The sequence below is a fragment of the Cervus canadensis genome, chromosome 1, assembly GCF_019320065.1.
Source record: "Cervus canadensis isolate Bull #8, Minnesota chromosome 1, ASM1932006v1, whole genome shotgun sequence".
NCBI lineage: Eukaryota > Metazoa > Chordata > Mammalia > Artiodactyla > Cervidae > Cervus > Cervus canadensis.
Window position 1 is genome coordinate 42,386,625 of NC_057386.1, and position 18,889 is coordinate 42,405,513.

General features: G+C 45.4%; 1 non-coding gene across 1 annotated transcript; it reads left to right on the forward strand.

Moving 5' to 3' along the window:
• Positions 1-5,044: 5,044 nt before the first annotated feature.
• LOC122425638 lies at positions 5,045-5,177 on the forward strand. Its single transcript, XR_006264937.1, has one exon. It is a non-coding gene; the product is annotated as a U11 spliceosomal RNA (small nuclear RNA).
• Positions 5,178-18,889: the final 13,712 nt, after the last annotated feature.

An 18,889-nucleotide genomic window follows, 5' to 3' on the forward strand; every position in this document is an offset into this window, starting at 1 on the left:
CTAACTCTAATTCTCTTGCTGTTTCCAGCACGTCTGCAGTTACTTCCTCCACTGAAGTCTTGAACCCTCAAAGTTACCCATGAGTTGGGATAAACTTCTAAATTTCTTTTAATGTTGATATTTGACCCTTCCCCATTTATCATGAATGTTCTTAGAATGTTGAATTCTTTCCAGAAGATTTTCAATTTATTTGCCCGGATCCATCAGAGCAATCACTCTCAATGGCAGCTGTCACCTTACAAAATGGGTTTCTTAAGTATTAAGCCTTGAAAGTTGAAATTACTCCTCAATCCATGGGCTGCAGAGTGGATGTTGCTTTAGCAGGCATGAAAACATTAGTCTCATTCTGAGTCACCAGCTGCATTAGGCCCTAGTGAGAGTTAACTTGCCCTTTTGATGTTTTGAAGCCAGGCATTGGTTACTCTCTACTAGGAAAGTCCTAGATGGCTTCTTTCAAAATACTGTTTCAGTTCACTTCAGTTCAGTTCAGTCGCTCAATCATGTCCGACTCTTTGCGACCCCATGAATTGCAGCAGTCCAGGCCTCCCTGTCCATCACCAACTCCCAGAGTTCACTCACACTCATGTCCATCGAGTCAGTGATGCCATCCAGCCATCTCATCCTCTGTTGTCCCTTTCTCCTCCTGCCCCCAATCCCTCCCAGTGTCAGGACCTTTTTCAGTGAGTCAACTCTTCTCATGAGGTGGCCAAAGTATTGGAGTTTCAGCTTCAACATCAGTCCTTCCAAAGAACACCCAGGACTGATCTCCTTCAGGATGGACTGGTTGGATCTCCTTGCAGTCCAAGGGACTCTCAAGAGTCTTCTCCAACACCACAGTTCAAAAGCATCAACTCTTTGGCGCCCAGCTTTCTTCACAGTCCAACTCTCATCCATACATGACCACTGGAAAAACCATAGCCTTGACTCAAAGACGGACCTTTGTTGGCAAAGTAATGTCTCTGCTTTCTAATATGCTATCTGGGTTGGTCATAACTTTCCTTCCAAGGAGTAAGCGTCTTTTAATTTCATGGCTGCAGTCACCATCTGCAGTGGTTTTGGAGCCCAGAAAAATAAAGTCTGACACTGTTTCCACTGTTTCCCCATCTATTTGCCATGAAGTGGTGGGACCAGATGCCATAATCTTAGTTTTCTGTTTGGCTGACGTTAAACACCAGTTGTTCAGTGTAGCCACCTCCATTAATTATCTGAGTTAGATCTTCTGCCCGGCCTCTGCATCAGCACTTGCTGCTTCATCTTGCACCTTTATGTTATGGAGATGACTTCCTTCCTTAACCTCATGAACCAACCTCTGCTGGCTTCAAATTTTCCTTCTGTAGCTTCCTCACCTCTCTCAGCCTTCATAGAATTGCTGTGGATTGGGCTTCGGCTTAAGGGAATATTTATTTGATTGGTTTGATCTTCTATCCAGACGACTTAAACTTCCCCCACAACAGCAATAAGACTGTTTTGCTTTCTTGTTCACTGGAGTAGCACTTTTCATTTCCTTCAAGAAATTCTGTACGCTCACAGCTTGGCTAACTGGCGAGAAAGACCTAGCTTTCAACCGCTCTTGGCTTTTGACATGCCTTCCCTGTTAAGTTTAATCATGTCTAGCTTTTGATTTAAAGTGAGAGATGTGTGACTCTTCCTTTCACTTGAACACTTAGTGGTCAAGGTAGGGTTATTAATTGGCCTTATTTCACTATAGTTGTGTCTTGGGGAGTAGCGAGGGCTGGAGAGAGGGAGAGACGGGAACAGCTGTTCAGTGGAACAGGTGGGACATACACAGCATTTTTCAATTATGTTTGCTGTCTTACAGGGATGCAGTTCATTGTGCCCCAAAACAATGAAAATAGTAACATCAAAGATTGCTGATTACAGATCACTATAACAAATATGATAATAATGAAGTTTGAAATACTGCAAGAATTACCAAAATGTGACACAGAAACATGTAGTAAAGCAAATGGTTTTGGGAAAATTAGCACCAATAGAGTTTCTCAGCACAGGGTTGTCACAAACCTTCAATTTGTTTAAAAAAAAAAAAACAGTAAAAACCACAGTGGTCTGTGAAGTGCAATAAAACAAGATATGCATGTACCACATTTTGTTTTTTCATCAGTTGATTGTCATTTTTATTGTTTCTAGTTTTTGGCTAGTATGAATGATGCTTCTATGAAGAGTTGCATACAAGTTTTTGTGTGGACATATGCTTTGATTTCCATTGGGTATATACCTGGGAGTGGAATTGCTGGACCATTTGGTAACTGTCTTGGAGGAACTGCCAAACTGTTTTCCAAAGTGGCTATACCATTTTACATTTACCAGCAGCGTATGAGGGTTCTCGTCTCTCCACATCCTTGCTGAGACCCTTGTTATTATCTCTTTTTTGTTGTTATTGTAACTATTCTAGCGAGTGTGAAGTGGTACCTTCATTGTGATTTTGACTATTACCAAATTTGCCCAGAATGGTTAGTACTGTGATATTTGTCAAATTTTCCACTTCTATCATTTCTTCTACATTTACTAATGGGAGTTGTTATGTTAAGGGAAAACAGTGCCTTTTCCCTCATGTATTTATTCAGTGATTTTTGTCGGCTAGTGTGTATTTGTTCTTTGGATCATGATCCTTTGCTGCCATTTACTTTGTTGCTCAGTGCTGCTCCTTGTTCTTATCTCAGGCTTGGCCGACGGCAGTGCCTTCATCTTGGTTCATGTGCCGTTTCAACATGTGCCCATTATTTTCTGAGCCCTCCTGACTTTCTGGCCCCACAAGAGAGGTTCCAGGCAGCTTTTGTACTTACGGACTTCCCAGGCATCCTCTTGTACTTTCCCTGTCCTAGTCCCGACACAACTATTTCTCTAAGAAACACTGGTCCTTTTATTATTTTATTAGAAACCAAGATCCTGGAAGTAGGTATAGCTCATGGCTACTAGCAGCACCTTGGCTTTAAATCCGGTCCTCCGGTAACTCCCAAATCAGTTTTACCAGCCTTGGCCTCATTCCAGAAATCCACACTTCTGTTTTGTTTCATGCCTACCATTTCCTCTTGGATTTCTCCTTAAATAGAGCCCGAGATACTCAGCACTAACCACCCCCTTCCCAGTTTTCCCATTTTACCAGAGTACACTGCCATCTACACTGTTTCTCAGGGCAAAGCTCTGGAAGTAATCTTCTGCTCTCCCCAGCCCTGCAGTCCATCAGCATGGCCCGTGGGCTCTACCTCCAAACTACGTAACTGTCCGCTCATCTCCAGTTCCACCACAACCACCTACATCTGGGCCTCCGTGACCTCCCACTTGGACTAAATGCAAGTGAACTATTGGTTTCCCATCCCATTCTTTCCCTTTTAAAATCTATTCTCTCACATTGCTGTGACTATCTCTCAGGGTCTCCTCATCACACTTAAATAAAATCTAGAGTCCTTGCCCTTATAAAGTCTACCTGAGGTGCTCCTTGCTTGCTTCCTGGCCTTACCTTTTGTTTCTCGACGTATTATGTACCTGCTTCAGAGCCTGGGCACTGACTATTCTCTGCCTGGAATGCTCTTCTCTCTGATTTTTGTCAAGCTGCCTCATTCTTGTCATTCACGTCTCAGTTGAAATGTCACCTCCCCAGAGAGGAACCTTTTCAGACCATCTAATCTAAAAAAAAAAAAAAAATTCACAGAAACATCACCCCGAATTCTTAGCATCTCATCATCTGTGTTTCATCCTTTTTTTCCCTCATGTGTATTCCTTCATTAGTTGAGTATCTTCCCGTGCTTGCATATAAACTTTGTGACTGTAGGGCCGTGTCTGTCTTTTTTAAAATTGAGATATAATTGGCGTTATATTAGTTTCAGGTGCACAACATAATTCAATATCTGTATACATTGTGAAATGATCATTACAATAAGTCTAGTTAACGTCCATCATATACACAGTGATACATTTTTTTTTTCTTTTAATGAAGACTTTTAAGGTCTATTAGCAACTTTCAATTATGCAACACAGTATTACTAACTATAGTCACTATGCTGAACCTTACATTCCTATGACTTACTTATTTTATTATAACTGGATGTTTGTACCTTTTGACCCCCTTCACTCGTTTCTCCTGCCTTCAACCCCCAACCCCTCACCCCTGGCCGCTACCTATCTGTTTTCTGTCTGTGAGCTGGGGGTGCTGGTTTTTTAGATTCCACATGTAAGTAAAATTGTATGATATCTGTCTTTCTCTTAACTTATTTTTGCTTAGCATAATTCCCTCAAGGTCTATCCATGTTTGTCACAAATGGCAAGAGTCCATTCTTTTTTATTGCTGAATAATATCCATTGTGTGTGTGTATGTATGTGTATATATATATACATACCACATCGTCTTTATCCATTCATCCATTGATGGACACTTAGATTGTTTCCATATCTTGCCTATTGTAAGTAACGATGTAATGAACATGGGGGTTCATATTCTTTTCAAGCTAGTGCTTTTGTTTTCTTCAGATAAATATCCAGAATTTGAATTGCTAGATTGTAGGTAATTCTATTTTTAATTTTTGGGGGAACCTCCTTACTGTTTTCTATAGTGGCTGCACCAGTTTGTATTTCCACCAACAGTGAGCAAGGATTCTCTTTTTGCCATATCCTTGCCAACATATATTTCTTGTGTTTTTGATACTCCAGTAGGTGTGAAGTGATAGCACATTGTGGTTTTTATTTTCATTTCCCTAATGATCAGTGATGAGCAACCTCCCAGGTACCTGTTGGCCACCTGTACGTCTTCTTTGGAAAAATGTCTATGCAGATCTTCTGCCCATTTTTCATCCTTTTCAAATTGTTGTTTTGCAGTTGAGTTTCATGAGCTCTTTATGTATTTTGGTTATTAATTCCTTATCAGGTATGTGACTTGGAAATATTTTCTCCCATTCAGTAGGTTGCCTTTTCATCTTGTTGATGATTTCCTCAGAAAGGAAAGTTTCTGTGCAGAAGCTTCTGAGTTTGTTACAGTTCTATTTGTTAATTTTGCCTTTGCTTCTGGAGTCAGATCCAAAAGCTCATCACCAAAAAGGGCTTCTGTCGTGAGTGGCACACGTAGGGCAGCTCGTTTGCTCTACGTGCGGAATCGACATCAAGAGATTTCGGAAGCATAATTTTTGCTAACGGGGCAGCTGGTGATCGTTGGTCCTGGCGCCCCCCCAAAAAAAAAAAAAAAGACAAAAGCTCATCACCAAGATTAATGCCAAGATGTTTTAATCACCACTTGTATACTAAGAGCCTTGAACAATACTCGGCTCAGTTGTGCTAAGTATTTTAATAAATATTTTGTTTGAATGAGCAGACAAACAAATGCATTGCAGGCTACTTGCCTTAAAACTGTATGGAAGTCAGTGCAGCTTTTTGGACTGAGTGAGGAAATAAAACTAGAGGGAAAGCCAAATATTTTCTGCTGAGATGGCTCTGACAGCTGAGACGCTATGTGGAGGGGCCTCAGCAAAATCAGATACTGAACAGCAGAGATTCAGGTAATTCAGATCCAGTGGTCATAGGCTTCAAAGTCAAGCATGGGGTGTGTGTGTGGGCTTTCCTTCAAGCCATCTGGTCAGCTGTCCTTAGCATGAACTCAGAGATTTTGCTCCTACTGCTGCACTGTCAGGAGGGATTCCATACTGCTTGGTCGTTCATTCATTCCGAAATGTATATCTGGAGGCTTCTGTGTATAAAGTGCTGGGCTGGGTATTGTGAGAACTAAAGATAAGATATGGTGAGATAAATTTTTATCTTCTAAGAGTTAATGTGTAAATGTCTGCATTTGCACTTAGAAAAATAATAACTGTTAAAAATAATAATAATAATAACTGTAAGAGATAAAATTGAGTGCAATGGGGATTCAAGCGAAGGAGGAATTTTCTCAAGTTGAGGCACTCCCAAACAGCTTTATGGAGGTCATATTCAATGTGGACCTTGAACAGTTCACACATAAGAAGTATTTAGTTAGTTTCACTTGGGCTGAAGGAATTCAAGTTCCTGTGTGTCTCCTACTTCTGGGGCTGGAGACCAGCAATCACCTCTTTGAAAGAATTTCCTTTCAGTGTGGTATGTAAAGCATTTTTGACACACACTTCTATTAAAAAATACCAAGGTAGCAGCTGAGTTGAAACTTTTGAGACGATCCAGTAGTTAAGAATCCACCTTCCAATACAGGGGACATGGGTTTGATTCCTGGTTGGGGAACTAAGATCCCACAGGCTGCAGGGCAACTGAGCTCTCATGCCACGACTACAGAGCCGATGCCACAACTAAGACCTGATACAGCCAAATAAATAAATATTTAAAAAGTAATAGTGGACTTGAAACAGGATAGGTGTTCATCTCAAACAACAGGAAAGCTGTGGTCACCTGTTAGGTGTCAATGGGAGCTGAAACGTGGACCAGGTTGTAAGCCCGGTGCAGTTGTATCATCTTAACGTTGCACTCAAGGTTCTACCACATTTTAGGACTCCCGTTTGGGGAGTGAGAATTATTACTTATGAAAAATGACCTTTAAAACCAAAATAAAGATGCTCTGCCTGCCCAGCAGTCAGTGAAAAAGATTTGAGAGGCATGCCATCTGCCAGGAAAAGCGCCTCTCACGTGGCCAGGACCGTGGAGCTCTCAAGGCCACTGAGAGGTGGGAGTGGGCAAGAGCTTGCCGGAGGGTGTCCTGCTGACTTCTCTGCGCCAGTAGAGCTACCTGCTTTTAGAGGTCCCTGCTCCACTCTCTGCCCAGCTTATATTTTTGCTAAGTCTAATTTTTCAACGGATTTTCTGTTTGTGAATCATAAATTCTGGAACAGAAAACATGTAATTCTGAAAGGTATGTGGAACAGGAAGAGTGGTATGTGTTGCTTCACGGGATGGTTGTTTAGAGATGGAGGACCCAGCCCAGTAAGCATCTGGTCTTTACACTGCACTCCGGTAAGGACTGACCTCCACCTACTACCTCCAAGGAACACTTCAAGTGCTGCTTGTGGTGTGTTTGAACTAAGGCTGTCAAGAACAAAATGGAAGGAATTGCCTAGCTGTCCAGTGGTTAGGACTTTGAGCTTTTGCTGCTGAGGGTGCAGGTTGAATCCCTGGTCAGAGAAATAAGATCCCACAAGCCACACAGCCAGAAGAGAAAAGGACAATCTAGATTTCGATATTTCACACAAACCTAGGCCTGGGAAAATGGACAGATCATCATTCCTCCTGAGCTTAGGTCAGTCTGCATTGTGTAGGAGTGCTTGGTGAGGCAGTATCTATTTCTTTCCTCTTTGTGTGATATTTTAAATGTGCTTACATTAAGAGGACACCCAGGGACGTCCCCAGCGTTCCGGTGGTTAAGATTGCGAGCTTCCACGGGGGTCCGGGTTTGATCCCACTTGCCATAGGACAGCTAAGCCGGCTTACCACAACAAAAGATCCCACATACTGCAGTGAAGATCCTGCATGCCACAGCTAAGACCTGACCACACAGCCAAGTAAATAAGTAAAAATAATTGTTTTTTAAAAGAAGGCACCCAATCTGCATATATCTTTGTATGTGTCTGTCAGTCACTCAGTTGTGTCCAACTCTTTGCAACCTCTTGGACTGTAGCCCACCAGGCTCCTCTGTCCATGGATTTCTCCAGGCAAGAATACTGGAGTGTGTAGCCATTTCCTTCTCCAGAGATCTCGAACCCAGGTCTCCCTCATTGCAGGCAGATTCTTTACCATCTGAGCTACTCGGGAAGCCTGCATGTATCTTTACGCACTTACCAATATGAATTCCTAAATTCCCCAGCTCATGGGTTGGATTCCCATTCATCTTGTTGATAGGATGGGTCTATTAGGGTGCCGCTTCTCTAAAAACTCAGAAACAACAAAAAAGGCAACAAATCCTTCCGAGAGAGGGTGTGGGGTTCTAGCAGACGAGGGTAAAATGCCTATCCCCGGAGATAACCTCTCTTGTTCATCAGTGAGTCATCTGTCCTTTGATTTCTCAAGCTCCTGGAGAGACAGGAGCCCAGCTGGCAGGACCCTGATATGTGCTTCAAGCAGTGGGTAATTTGAGGTGGAGAGCAAGGGTATTGGGCCCTTCTTGGTTGAGAAATAACTTTTGATTCCTTGTAGAGGGCAATACAGCATAGAACATTCTGGGTTGCAAGATGAGAACGTCCATGCACCAGCATGCTTCTGCCTTCAGGGTCCAGTCTGAGGCCCTGGGATGGAGGGGTCATCAAAGCCCTTTGACCTCTTGCCAGATCAGAAATGGAACCGTGGTTTAGAAGCATCAGAATTTGGTAGGTCTCATTTTCTTTCCCCACTCCCTGCCCCTCCCCCACTACAAAGCCCTAGAAGGAAAGAGCAACTTAGCCCCCTTACCAGCAGTACTGAAGAATCACCCCCACCCACCTCCAGATTACCCCCCTCCAGCCTATATGGGAACTGTGACCCTGGGAGAAAAAGTGCTGACCTACGAACTCCCCGCCCCAAATTCTCCTCAAATGCACCCAGGGCAGAGTTTTGACTGAACTCATCAATCCTTTCTTGGGAACCTGTTCTTCCCAGCTTCATTTTCCTTTCCTTGTTTCCTTTATTTCTAGAATTCTGAGAGCTGTACTGTTCATTGTTTCTACCCATCATTATTAAGGGAGAGATATGGAAACATTCCCATGGTAACAGTTTCATCTCAAAATATCTGAATGCTATTAGCTGCTTTCCCACTCCGGGGAAAAGACTAGATCCTTCTTTTTTTTTCTTCCTCATCTTCAGAGTACAGTTGACAGATTCTCTCTACACTGCAGGGAGGCCTGCCCAGGTCAGGAGAAGAGATGGGAAAGCTCAGAAAGTCAGATTTGTTTCTTGGCAGACTTTACTTTCTGAACTAAGTGGAAACATTTCAAAAAACTTAAAATGATATGGCTCTCACACTGACCCAGAGAATTGCTGGTGGGAGCCCTGATGAAAATACCAGCTTCTCTGGGGAAAATCATCACCTGAGAACACATGAGAGGGGCCAGCACAGACGCGGTCCAGAGTCCCACGTGCCACGCTGATTTACTGCAGAGCAGCCTGGTTTGAGCAAGCTCGGATGTACATGCTGATAGTCGTAGGGAGGCAGGGACGGACAAGGGGACAAGAGAGGCTTATATTCAGTAACTTTATGTTCATGACAGGCTTTATGGCCAACCAGGGATTTTCAGATTGAACTATGTTCATGGAAGAGACAGGATGCGCTTGTCTTAAATAAGTATATTCATTACCTCACTGTTTTTGTGGGTCAGACATTTAGGAGCAGTTTAGTCAGGCAGTTGTGGTTCAGAGTCTGTAATTAGGTTGCTGTCATCTGAAGGCCTGACTCGGGCCTGAGGACCCCTTTCCAAGATGGCTGGCTCATACGGCTGTTGGCAGGAAGCCTCAGGCCCTCACCACTTGGGCCTCTTCCCGTAGGGCTGCTTGAGTGACACTGCGGGCAGCTCGCTTCACCACAGAGCAAGTGAGTCAGGAGCTAGAGAGCAAGGGGGAACCCACACTCTCATGACCTCGTCTCAGAAGATGTACATTGCTTCTGCCATATTCTGTTTATTAGGAGTTACTCAGTCCAGCCCACACTTAAGGGGAAGAGAATCAAACCCCACCTTTTGTTTGGTTTGGTTTGGTTTGACCTCACTGCAAAGTATGTGGGATCTTAATTCCTCAACCGGAGATTGAACCCACATCCCTTGCAGTAGGGGCTTCCCCGGTGGCTCAGCGGTTAAGAATCTGCCTTCAATGCAGGAGACGTATGTTCGATCCCTGGGTCGAGAAGATCCCCTGGAGAAGGGCATGGCAACCCACTCTAGTATTCTTGCCTGGACAATTCCCATGGACAGAAAAGTGTGACAGGCTACAGTCCATAGGGTTGCAGAGAGTCGGACACGACTGAAGCAATGGATCATGCATGTATGCCCTTACAGTAGAAGCTCGAATTCTTCTTTTTTAAAAAATTAACTTGTTTATTTGGCTGCATCAGGTCTTAGTTATGGCATATGGGATCTTCGATCTTCACCGTGGCGTGCAGGATCTTTTTTGTTGCAGCCTGTGGGATCTAATTCCCTGACTAGGGATCGAATGCAATCCCCTTGCATTGAGAGTGCAGAGTTTTAGCCACTGGACCACCAGCGAAGTCCCTGAAGCCCCACTTCTTGAAAGTAGGACTATTGAAGACTTGTGAACATTTTTTAAAACCATCACATCATAGTAGTTATGTAAAAGAGTGAGGCAATGCTATCTGTACTGATATGAGGCAATCTCCAAGATGCATATTCAGTGAAAACAGCAAGATGCAGAACAGAAAGTCTGGATACCATTTGTGGTTTAAAAAAGCAATGAGGGAGACATATGCAAATATACACACATATGGTCTCACATATGTAGATTATCTCTTAGAAGATATACAATGAACTGGCCTCGAGGTAGGAGAGAGATTGGCTTCTGAACTTTTGAATTTCATTTGTGCAACTATTACTCTTCAATAATAAAATTTAATTTAAAAATAGATTAAAATAGCAGAGATAAATAACATTGTTGCAAGAATTCAGGGTAAAAGGATGACCAGTTTGAGTGGAATGAAAGCCACCGGGGCAGATAATTTCTGGGGATTGGTTTGCTTGTTGGCTTGCTAATTTTCTTTGAAGCTAGTTTGCTTTCTTTGAAGGTGTGTGTTGAGATAGGAGGCTATAAGCAAGATGGTCAAGGAAAATAGACTGAGTTCTCTGAAGGAAGGCACTTGGAAGAGAACCTCCTGTAGCTCCCACACCATATATACCAGCATTTTGTGTGTATCTGTTGTCCTTTCTCTCCTGTTATTACAGAAAAATGTCCACAAGGCAGCCCCATTACTTCAGCACTAGCTTCCAGCCCCTCTCATCTGCATCCTCCAGCAATTCTTTTTCTTTGTCTCTCTCTCCCCCCCACCCCTGCACTGTCATCATCTTTTTTTTTTTTGCCTTTCTTCTGGATTTTATTGTTTGTTTGTTTTGGCTTCACTGCCTGGCTCATGGGATCTTAGTTCCCTAACCAGGGACTGAACCCAGGCCCTCGGCAGTTAAGAACTCCGAGCTGTAACCACTGGATGTTCCCTGGAACATACATACAAACATATTGTTATTTCTGCCATTTAAAAAAATTATCTTCTTGTCCCTCGCCTCTGTTCCCCTTTACAATAGCATTGCTTGAAAGTTTCTCCCGTGTCTTCTGGTATGTCATTATGGTTTTGATTTGCATTTCTCTTACGGCTAGTGATGCTGAGCATCTTTTTATGGGCTTATTGGTTATTAGTATGTCCTTTTTAGAAAGATGTCTGAGTCCTTTGCCTATTTAAAAATTGTTATCTTTTTATTATTTTTTTATCTTTTTATTATTAAGTTGTAAGAGTTTATTTTCTCATTCTGTGAGTTGTCTTTTCATTTTCTTAGTAGTGACCTTTGAAACACATAAGTTTTTAATTTTAAAGAAGTCTAATTTATTTATGTATTTGTTATGTTGTTTGTGCTTTTGGTAACATATCAAAGAAACTGTTGCCTAACCCAAACTGTTGCCTAACTGTTGCCTAATTCCAAATTCCAATATTTATACCTATGTTTTCTTCTAAGAGTTTTAGCTCTTATATACATTGAAACCTTTGGTCCATTTTGAGTTAATTTTTTATATTATATGAGCTTATATACACTGAATATCTGCTTTTCATGTGGATATTTAGTTATTCTAGCACCATTTGTTGAAAACACTATCCTTTTCCTATTGAACAGTCTTCTCTAGGTCCATCCATGTTGCTACAAATGGCAATAGTTCATTCTTTTTATGGCTGAGTAATATTCCATTGCATATACAAATACCACAACTTCTTTACACATTCGTCTATCAATGGACACTTAGGTTGCTTCCATATCTTGGTTCTGTTATAAGCATTGCTGCTATGGATGTTGAGGTGCATGTATCTTTTAGAATTACAGTTTTTATTTTTTCTGGATGCCCAGGAGGGGGACTGCTTGATCATATGGTAGTTCTCCTATACTGAACTCTTGTTTTATCTCTCTCTATTACTCTTATCACCACTCTTCATACTATACATTTTGTATAATTAGTTAGTCGTTTCCCCAGCACTGTAAACTCTGTGAGGGCAGAATTTGTTTTTTGTTTTTGCTTGCGGCTTTATCCTCAGCTTCTTGCACAGTGCCTGGCACACAGCAAACACTCAGATATTTGTTTAGTGAATACATAAAGAGAGCCTGTTGGCACAAGGGGGTGGGTGGGAGAGTGTAATAAAAAGGAGGGGAAATTAGCACATTTTATAGAGCTGTTTCCAAAGTCCTTCTCACATATTTAATTCTCATATCCCAGAGGTATAGTATTATCATCATGCTCATTAAAAATATAACAGAGCTGCAGCTGAAGGACTGTGGGTAACCAGTCATGGATCCAGCTGAGTAGCAGGGCTGGGACCTGAACCAGTGTCCTCTGTCAGATGCCTTGATTGAGGTTCGTACCCGTCAGCAGTGGCTTCATGTGTGTGTGCTCGTTGCTCAGTCGTGTCCAACTCTTTGTGACCCCACGGGCTGGAGCCCGCCAGGCTCCTCTGTCCATGGAATTCTCCAGGCAAGAGTGCTGGAGTGGGTAGCCATTCCCTTCTCCAGGGGAGCTTCCCAACCCAGGAATCAAATCTGGGTCTCCTGCATTGCAGGCAGATTCTTTACCATCTGAGTCACTAGGGAAGCCCTCTTGAGCGCCTTTCAGCTTTAATTTTTGCTTAGGACCACATCCCAAAAGAAGGAACGGAGCTTCTGGCTCGGGCTTGGCACAGGCAGCTCCACATTTCCGAGTCAGAGCACCTTAAGGAAACCCCGGCGTGACAGAGAGAGCGCAGCACCTGCAGATGCTCAGGAGAGCCTGGCACTTATTTTTAGCCAGAAGAGGAAAAGTGCCGAATATCTTCTAGGAGAGTTGGCAGCTGGCGGGCTGCTGATACAGCTGTGTTTATGTAAGCCAGCGGCAGAGGAGAGCATGAGGGTTAAGAAGGAGGCAGGAGTTTGCTGAGTCCATCTATCCAGTTACCAGTGCTCTGATGCCCACTGCCTTTTTGGGGGGAGTTTTGGGTCAAGAGTTATCGCTGAGGAGAGAGGGTTGTGCAGATCATCTAGAGACTGTAGAGAGCATGGGAGCAACCCCCGCCCCATATCAGAGCATTGTCAAAGCAGTCCCTTAGATGTGTCCACTGGCTCTTGGCCTCTTCCCACCCTATCATCCAGGAGCAAACAAAAGAACAGGACTGTCCTTGTGGCTCAGTGGGTAAGAACCTGCCAGCTAGTGCAGGGGCCACGGGTTCCATCCCTGGTCCAGGAAGATCCCACATGGCCCGGAACAGCTAAGCCCAAGTGCACGTGGTGCAACTACTGAGCCCACGTGCCGCATGTACTGAAGCCCGTGCACCTGGAGCCCATGCCCCCCAACAAGAGAAGCCCTCACAACAAGAAGCCCGTGCACCGTAACAAGGAGCAGCCCCTGCTCGCTGCAGCTAGAGAAAGCCCGCGCACAGCAATGAACACCAGCACAACCAAAAACAAATACATAAAATTATTTTTAAAAAATTAAAGAACAGAAGCTCATTCAAATGGTACAGCTGTAAAGCACCGCAGTTCATCTGATTCTGATCGTATTTCTCAAGTGTCCCAGGTGAAGCAATCCCTAACACCCCATCCAACAGAAGTTGTCGAACAGTGGGCTTCTGTTTTCTCATGTGCTATGCTTAGTCGCTCAGTCGTGTCCGACTCTGCGACCCCATGGACTGCAGCCCGCCAGGCTCCTCTGTCCATGGGATTCTCCAGGCAAGAACACTGGAGTGGGTTGCCACTTCCTCCTCCAGGGGATCTTCCTGACCCAGGGACTGAAACCAGGTCTCCCGCATTGCAAGCGGACCCTTTACCATCTGAGCCACCAGGAAAGTCTCTATTTTCTCGTAGAGTCAGAGAATAAAGCTCTGAAGGAGCCATCCGCAGGTTCTCTTGAGAACTAATGGGAAACTTTTTCCAGTAGGGATTTATTTTTTACCTTTAATTATGAAAATGTTCAAATAAAAACAGAAACAAAGCAGACAGCATAATGAACCCTCACGAACCCATCAGCCACCTTCAACAATCATCAACTTGACCAGTCTTATCTCATCTGTTCCCCCACCCACTCTGAAGTTGTTTTGAACAAATCTCTGACAGCACATCATTTCATCTGAAAATGTTTTGGTGTGTACCTCTCAACGATAGGGAATCTAGAAAGAAAAACAAAACATGATACCATTTTCACACTTTAAAAAAATAAACTTCTCATTAAAATACAGAGTTCAGATTTCTCCAGTTGTTTAAAAAAGTCCACCCCCCCCCCATTTTGTTTAAATCAGGATCCAAAAAAAGATTCAGCTCTTTCTCTCTCTGCTTTGCAATTTATTGCTAAAGAAACGAGGTCATTTGTCCTGGAGAGTTTTCCACGGTCTGAATTTTTCTAACCACATCCCTGTGGTGGTTTTCAACATATTCCTCTGTAAGTTTATTTGTTAACTATCAATGTGTTTCCTGTAAATTGGTGGTTAGATCTAGAGACTAGGTCAGACTCAGGTTTAGTTCTATTGGAAACATCCTTCAGAGGAGGTGCTATGTGCTTCCATCGGAGGAAGCGAATGACCGATTTCTTTTTGTGTTGCTGGCAGCCTGGAATCATTGTCTAGACCCCACTCACTGACTAATGCCCCGTCATTTTAAGGAACAAGTATGGCTGTCTCTGAGTAACACAATCAGAAAAGCATTTCCTGGAATATGCATTGTCCGTTTGTTTGTATTTCCCAGTCATGAAGACAGCCCTGCAAGTCTTGGTGGCTGCACCCTGGGGCCCATCCCAGAGCCCTTTAGGGAACTGTCGGCCCGGGACTCTGTGCAGGTGGGTTGGCTCTGTGGGGTGCTGTGGCTACTTTTCCCCACTAGAGGACACTGTGGCTCCAGGACTTCATGTGGTTCCCAGCCACTCTTGCAACTCCCAAGCCTCTCAGAAGGCCAAGCCTTTGGTGTGCAATTATTAGGCACCAACTGTGTGCCTCCTGGGTCGAGGGGAGAAAGAGGTCAAACATAAAATTTTGTGGCACTGTTTCCCAAGCTAGTTTCTTTGTATTGTCTTTTAAAAATAAACCCAGGTACTTCTCCATCTTTTTGATAACACTTTGGACCCCAGTGCTGTAAACTGCAAATTTGGTTCCTCGGTTTGGGGGAGAAAAACAAAAAATGGCAATATATGGGCTTTTCAGAATGTGAAGGGATCCAGGAAAGATGTCAAAGTGTATTAATCTCTGAAATAATTATTCATGTATTCAACACCATGTATCGAGTATCCAGGAGGAAGAGGGTGCTGATTGAGAGGTACTCTGTGCCAGGCACTCTCTTCCTTTTTACTACATGTGTCAAGCTGTGTCATCTTGTGTGTGTGCGCTCAGTCATGTCCAACTCCTTGCAACCCCATGGACTGTAGCCCATCGGGTTCCTCTGTCCATGGCATTTCCCAGGCAAGAATACTGGAGTGGGTTGCCATTTCCTACTCCATGGGATCTTCCCAACCCATGGATCAAACCCACATCTCTTGAGTCTCCTGCATTGGCAGGTGGATTCTTTACCACTAGCGCCACCTGGGAAGCCCTGCATCATATTAGCCTCATTCAAATCCATGGAAACTAAGGTTCACTGAGCCTAAGTGAACTAACCTGCTGGAGGTTATCTTACTAGATGCAAATGGAAGTCTGTATGAATAAAGATGTGTGTTTTCCACTAACCCCCTGGATACCATATCAAAGGGCATCGTTCTCAGAGGTAGAGAAAGTGAGGTGATTCTGAAGGCATCCTTTCCTTGTGGAGGTCCTGCTGTAGCATGGACTCTTACAGGTACCCCGATAAGTGGTCAGCCTCACGACACACAGGCTCTGCTGCTGTCCTTGATGCAGGGGCAGGTCACAGACCACCACTCAAACGGCTCCACCGGGCTCTGCTGCCAGGACGCCTTTGTGTGGACTGCCCACTCCCCCTCCCCCTCCGCCGCTGCGACCAAGGCCCTCGGGGCATCTTTAGGATTCAGGCTTTAACCCATCCATCCACTTGGAATATATAGCAAAGCCAAGACAGACAGCCCCTACTTTTTGCAATCTAGTTCCACGGAGGAAGACAAAGGAGACACATGTGTTATCAGGGGAAAACAACAAGCTCTGGCAAATTCTGTGCTAATGTAGCAAATAATTTCAAACCCACCCCCGGCCTCGTCCCCATTACCTCCCAGTTCAGTCCTGGCGGCACAGCCGCACTCACAGCATAGGAGCCCCAGCTGTGAAATTGACTGAAGGCAGTTACGTTATTGAGAGAGAGTGACAGCTGGCAGTTGGGAGGATGGACTGACGGGCTTAAGCTGGGAAGGAAGATACAGGTGGCGGGCATCTAAAGGCACAGAGCTTGGAGTGCTTGGAGAGGCCCAGTTGCCCTCGACACCTCAACCTCAGGCAATCAGAGCCTCAAGGTTCTGGGAAGGGAGGACGAGCGTGGGTATGCTCCAGCCCCCAGCCTTCTCCAGAGGAGCCCTGAGATAATGAATGAGCCATCAGCCTGCGCCTCTGCTCTCCCGTGAAAGGACCTCCCACCGCAGACCGTTCCTCTGCAGATAGAATTGTGCCCCAGGAGCCATCTGGCAAATGTGCCCGCTCCTTCAGCGGTTCTGGTATTTCCCTGGCTTGCAGCCCCTTCCTCTTGGATATAAATTGTTGCAGCGAACCACGCCAGTAGAATGCTTGCTGGCGCTTCACTGGCTTTCCCCGAGCCTGGTTAACCCCATGGCTCGCAGCCTATGAGGCTGTTCACAGCTAGCGGATGTCTCGGACGCCTGTGTGTCTCCTCTCTGCTGTTCTTGTGTATTTGGGAGTATGCGGAGCAGGCATACAAGCTGCAGACCGGAGCTGCCTCCGCCGCAGCCACCAGCTTGAGCGGCTGGGAGGACAAGCGCATTTCCGTTGCAGGACGTCCTTCACGGAGAAGGGACAGGTTAACTCCATCTCTCTGCAGAGGACTCGGCCCGCTCCCCGAGGAGCCACAACAGGCCGCCACAGCTGTAGGACAGATCACGTGCTCCGGCCGCACGCGGGAGGCTGCCCAGCAAACCCAGACAGACTGCCCGCGCCAGCCCGCCGCTGGGCCCCCATTTTGCACAAAGCCACGTCCCTCCCCTGACCCAGACTGACGGTGTGCAAGGCTGGAGAATTATGGGTCACCTTGGAGCCACTCGCGAGCCAGCCCCCTATTTCCAGCCTGCTTTCTTGATTCTAATTTAGAGAATAGAGAAAGGCAGGAGACGGAAGGGGAGCCTTGTGAGTCTCTCATCTCCTTGGTGACGATGCTTTATGGACAGGGGGGCCAAGCGGAGTCGTCAACCATAAGCCCCCCTCACCCCCATTCAGGGAGTGCTAGATTGTTCCAAAGGGGTGGGAGAGGAAGCAGTCAGTGCAGAAACTCCCAGAATGTCTCCATCACCCTAACAACGAGCGGGCAGTTTCTATGCAGATTCACACCTTCCTGCCTCAGTACATGCAGTTCCTTCTGTCTTGAACGCATCAAGCTTCATCCACCTGGCCAACTCCTACTTGGTGGTCTCTTAAGATTCAGCTCTGGCATCACTTACTTGGACCCCCTTTCTGCCACCACGTGCTCTGCATACATCTCTACCCAGTACCCATCACATTGTACCATTTTTTTTTCCCCCTAGCTTTTTAGCATGTCTCCTCCACCCGACTTAGACCTCAGTGAGGGTCTAATTCATCTCTGTGTCTGGAGCTTCAGTCTGTAAAAATGCTCATGGCAGTGTTCCGGAGGGGAAAATCAGAGATCGCAGAATTGAAAGATGGATCTTCCTACTGAAATCCCCTAGTCCCACCCACATGGTTTGCAAGAGACAGAACTGAGGTTAGGAACCTGTGCCTCCCCCAGGGTCACCTGTCTACATAGTGGGCAGAGCTTGGACATGAACCCAGGCCTGTGAACTCCTGGGCCTGCTCACAAGTGCTGAGGAATCCCATCCTCATGTGCATTTGTCCTCTCCAGCTTGGGTAGAAGGGCTGACCAGAAATGATTAGGCTTCTGAGCTGGCAGCAGGAGGATGAAGGATTAAAATGAAAACAATTGAATTTCAGAGCCCGAAGAGATGTCACAAGTCATCTAGTCTGACCTCTGCATTTACAGATGAGGAGACGGAGGCCCACGGGGTTGAGCTGCTTTGCCCAAGGTCGCTCAGCAAGCTGGTGGCAGAACTAGGGCAAGAATGCCGGCCTCCTAATCCCCAGGAGACCTGGAGTGAACCTCCCACTCCAGAAAGATGATGGCCAAGCCCCCCTGACCAGCTGCTGTCTGAGGGGCGGATCCCTGGAGTCCTGGACTCTTCTGGCCTTTTCTTTCCCTCTCTCAGTGGCACGGCACTTAAGTAGGGTGCATGCTGCATAAATGATAAAGCACGACTCCCTTCCAGGGAGGAAGGCCGCGTCTGGGCAGGCAGTGTGACAGATGGTATTTACAATGTGTACTGAGAAGTTCTCACACAGCCTCACTTGGGCAGAGTGGCTGAGATGGAGGAAGCAGATTTGCATGCCCACCGTCTCACTCCTGTGCCTGGCATTCCTGCTGCTGTTGCCGCCGCTGTGTTTCTGTCCAGTCTCCCTTGCGCTGGTTGCCCCTGGCCATCCTAGATCTGGAGCTCCAGGATGGTTGGCTGCTGCCGCTACATCCTCATCATCAGAAAGGACCCCAAGGCATCCTTCAACAGAGCAGATGCTGGACTCACTGACATTCTGCCTGAAGGAGGCCGAGGAAGT